Source organism: Palaemon carinicauda, chromosome 9, assembly GCF_036898095.1.
Source record: "Palaemon carinicauda isolate YSFRI2023 chromosome 9, ASM3689809v2, whole genome shotgun sequence".
Classification (NCBI taxonomy): domain Eukaryota; kingdom Metazoa; phylum Arthropoda; class Malacostraca; order Decapoda; family Palaemonidae; genus Palaemon; species Palaemon carinicauda.
The window spans coordinates 92,337,415-92,342,735 of record NC_090733.1 but is presented as its reverse complement, the minus strand read 5'-3'; positions in this window follow the sequence as shown (position 1 = coordinate 92,342,735).

Here is a 5,321-nt window from a genome sequence, read left to right as displayed (position 1 = left end):
GGAACGTGGCGTATTAAAGCTGAGAATGTTTGGTGATAGTACACTAAATACGAACATGCAAGGCCGCTAGATGGGTGCTTTATTTGTTTTTGATTATTTTCCTATTAGAAAGCATTAGTATATTCCAGAGTTTCTGATTTGGGGCAAGGGGGCCTTTAATTTGCCTCTTTTGTTTGATCAAAAAATACAATCTTTTTGACAGTTTTCAATTTATAAGAGAAGCGTTTATTTCAGTTAGAACTAATATGAACCTTCTTCAGTGATGTGTGTATCCAAACGTAAGTTAAGGTGAAACCTCAGCTAATTTACTAAATTTAATGTATGAAAATGATATCTATACTACTTCGTGTAACTTTAATATTGTAAAATAAGTGATGAATTTATTAAAAATAAACAGTATGAATCTCTATTAATCGAATTAATGCTTTATGTTTATACCTACAATATATTCTTTTATCATTTCGCTATCGCAGATATCACCATATTTGCATTTTGGTGTTGTATAGTTGAACAAAATTGATCGAGATTTCAGTTGTTGACAACAAAAACTTGAGAAAATATTCAAGCCAAAAGTAAAAGTTGAATTCTTGGAATTTTTACGAATAGTCTACTATATAAGAATAGTAGAATACAGCTCTCAACTCCAAAATTTCTTGTAAATGTTATAAGTTTTTTATCTATATTATTACTGATAACTATTGGAGTTAAGGTAGTAAACATTATGAATGAAAAATAGTATTTTCGTGTAGAACAGGCTTAGTAAAGAATCTCTTTCGTTGCTGAAAGCGAGCGCTGCATAAAAAAAGTTCAATACTACACTTCAACACTAAAAGGCACTTGGGCTCGGGTTTGTTAGAGAGAGAGAGAGAGAGAGAGAGAGAGAGAGAGAGAGAGAGAGAGAGAGAGAGAGAGAGAGAGAGAGAGAGAGAGAGAGAGACTGAAGAGGATTCTAACTGGGATATGTTAATTAATCTGTTTTTATCTTTTAGAAATCTACAAAATAAATATATGCCTAAAAGCTGAAATTATCAGTCTATTACCTTCGCTTAACATTTACAATGGAATTGCTTCTGAAACTACATTCCTGTGTTTTTACACATTTTGAAAAGCGTAAGAGAAAATATTATTAAACTTTATTCTCTCCTGGGTTTCTCGAAAAAAAATATACACATACGGAAATTACACATATTATTAGTTTCAAAACTTTAAGGTGACCAAACTTTCGTAAAATAAAATGGAAACTACCTTTGGCCAGCTTTTGGAAAGAAATTAGAACAAGTTATCGTTTACAGGTTCAAAAGAGGGAATATATAAAGCACGAAAAATACCAGGAGGGACAATAATTCGAATTTTTGAAGTATCGGATAACGTTTTCCCCCATATACACAAAATTAAAGTATTACTATTTGTGGCGTCATATTTCCAGAAGTGCTGTTAGTTCATTCAGTCAAGCAGTGAGGTGAGAAATACAAAGGAATAAATATACAGAATGATGATTATCTAGGAGGAACCCCATATTATCGGAAATACGTCAAAGATATATATATATATATATATATATATATATATATATATATATATATATATATATATATATATATATATATATATTCCTACAAACCAGTGAGTTTTATTTAGCTTCTCTACGTACCAGGTAAACCAACTGATTGTATTTCATTTGAATTGCCTTTGAAGAGTCGGAATGTTTACGGTCCATCCAACTGTTCGTTACATGCAGATTTCGAAGTACTTCATACGGTTCCGTTCTCCTGCTATATCCCCCTTTTCACCATTGTGTCTGGTATTAGAAAATAGTTCCATGGCAAGTCACATAACGATGGTACCACTCTACGCTTAAACATCATTCCTACCTAAAAAAAGTTCACGTTGATTAATATTATTTTAATCTATAGATCTTATTTATAGGAGTAGAGGAATAGATACCCTAAGAACATGAAGAATAAGTAGAGAACAAGAGATTTTCGAAGTGTCTTGAAAGGATTGACAATTTTTATAATTTTATTCATATGAATTTTCTACAAAAGAATGTGAACGTTAACAAATGTTTTTACTATGAGATTCAGGGCCTCTGTAACAAGGTTTTTTCGCAATAATTTTTTATCTATGAATTTCATAAATATAACGCTTCTTCAGAATGCACATTATATCTACACATAAATTTTGACTATATTCTGCATTACGTAGGTTGAATAAATTTGGTACTTATAATGTAAAAGTGACGTCTTTTGAAGACGGGCCAACTTACTCAGAGAAAAGGTTTCGAACCCACTCGTTACGTAACTTATGACGGCATTTCTTCCCTCTTTCTCGATCGATGATTGGCCATACGTAACGAAGGCTATACCTCTGCCAACAATGACACAAAAGTTTAAATAAAAGCAAAACAGTACACCTTTATGAACTCTGAAACCTCTCCAATAATAATTATCATAATGAACAAACCAACAAAATATGTTAATAAATACAAAAACACATCGATTATTAGTCTAATTTCCTAAGAAATTACAGTCTACTTTATAGGTCACAATCAGATTGACAAGGTGTAGGGTATAGTTGGTAATTTTCAAAAACGTAGTAGACAAGCTTGATTTGATAACTGCTATATCCAATGTCAAGCAATTTTTATTTATTGTCTATCTACCTACCTATTTACTGGGAAAAAAAAAATAGCCGGTACCGTATTTTGGCTTTTAACCTTCACCAATAATTATCGTCAGAATGATGACACAATGAGGCTCCACCCATTTTGGCCTGGTTATAATTCAGGATAACACTGAAGGCTATCATGGGCATTGTTGGATCAGAAAATTTAAATTCTGACTATAAAAACTCATTTCTCGAGTAGTTTTAAGAAGTGCTAAATGATCCTCAAGGATCCCAGCAGTTGGCGTAAACGTTTAATTCATGTATATTACTGTTGCGGCACTACTGCTATAGTAGTATTACTACGCTAGCACAGATACCCCACCCACATTTATGTATCGTTCCGCCATTCATAAAGTCTTTGTCATGTTTTTTCACTGTGCAATAAGCCATGGCCTCCTCAGACATTAAGTTTAACATTAGATGATAAGTTATTTCGTTAAGCTGACAAATTATGGCAACTGGGTATGTTATTGCCGATGTTGAAGCTAAAGATAAAGTATGGTAGGCTATCATTCCTTTATTACATTTTCATCTTTACTATTATTTGTTTTGCTACATGTAGTAATTATTTTAAAGGATAAATGAATTATGTTCACTTTACTTCTATAAATTCCCATTAGATGTACAAATAAAACTCCTAAAACTATTCCTGATTTATTTACAAAATGCAGTCATGGCCAAAACATAGCCAACACGGTCGTACGGCCTAAGAAGAAGAAGAAAAAATTGTATCGAATGATCCGTTGGTCTGATAGAGAGTTTAGCACAAAATTCTTATTTTAACAAAAATAGTTAAATAAACACTGTTTACATACAATCTCTCTCTTTCTCTCTCTCTCTCTTGGTGGCATAGTGAATAGTTAATGGAAATGTTCAAAAGCCTGAATGACATTACAAGTATTATAATCATATTATGCTAAATACAAATCAAACCATAAACATTGGATTTAAACTAGAAACTGAATAATTACCTATTCAGGCTATAGTAAATATGGCCACGGGCTTTCTCTTGACTGTATAAAGTTGCAAGTCGTAAGACAAATGCAGTTTTGCAACCACGGGGGCAATTCCAAATCCTGTTAGCCATTCTTGACTGTTATGGGCTTCAGAGTCGATGGAACAAGGTGAATGGGTGTCTGGTGGATGGGCGGGGCAAAATTTTGGCAAAAGGTGTTTACATTGCTTACGTAATGAATGTTTTCGACTTTTGGCTCGTTATCACTGGCCATGGCGTCGGCTAGATAATTTTTACTCTATAAAAATTAAAACTATCGGGTTTAGGTTATTGTTAATGCTGACAAAATGTGTGTGTGGTTGAAAAATATACATATGTGAACTTTCAGCAACATCCGATGCTTTGATAAGGAGCAAAGTCCAAAAAACCGTGTTACAGAGACCTTGAATCTCATAGTAGGTCAATATTGTCTTGTTTTGATGTAAAAAATATCTAATTTCGTCATAAAATAAGCTTTAATCACTCGGATGCATCTAAAAAACGGGCCTTTTTTCATATTTTTAAATACCTGGCCACCTGCAAGAAAGAGAGAGAGAGAGAGAGAGAGAGAGAGAGAGAGAGAGAGAGAGAACATGTGTCCTTCTCTCCCCACTTTTTCGTTTTATGTTTAGAAAAAAAAACTTTTTGATGTCCCTTTCAGAACTGAATGTATGCATCCGTGTGTATATGTGTATGTGTTTTGTGTGTATCTGAGAGAGAGAGGGAGAGAGAGAGAGAGAGAGAGAGAGAGAGAGAGAGGACATGTGTCCCTCTCTCCCCACTTTTTCGTTTTATGTTTAGAAAAAAATACTTTTTGATGTCCCCTTGAGAACTGAATGTGTGCATCCATGTGTATATGTGTGTGTGTTTTGTGTGTATCTGAGAGAGAGAGAGAGAGAGAGAGAGAGAGAGAGAGAGAGAGAGAGAGAGATTGATACATACAAATGAAGAGAGAGACATAGTATATCACCTTTATTCTTGCAGGAACTTGACAGGATAATTCGTATGATTTTATCATTTCTTTTATATAAGGATGATGAAGAGTATTAATGAATTACTAAAAACATTTTTTTATAAGATTAAACAAAAACAGGCATAATTAGGCATACAAGTTTGTCTAGGATACGAATAAATACAATTGTCTTATAGTGTCAAAAATTAATGAATATATACAAGTATTGTCCTTTCACATCAAATTTTATACTGTACAAATAGTCATATAAATAGATTCATCCATATGTGCAAAAAACTACTTAAATGAAGTTGTATAAAGTAGAAATACGAACACTTCTGGAGGAATTAGAGAAAATACTAATTAACAAAATTCTTAACCAGGCATAGAATTATTAAAAGGGTTTTATATATATATATATATATATATATATACGAATGTTCTAATAAAAATAAGAAAAATGAATGCCGCTTTGAGCAACTCTAGAATGTGACGATATGATAAAATGTAAAATCACTTATGGTAAGATATTACAAAGGGTATCTAACATTTTAATGATACACACAAAATATATGCCCAGCAACAACAATTATTATGCAGGTATATATACAGAGATGTGTATTGATAAAACAATACCAGTAGGCCAAGAGCCATATATGTTTGTAAAATACCAGCTAGAGAATGAAGATTCTTGGGCAAGATGTGTTG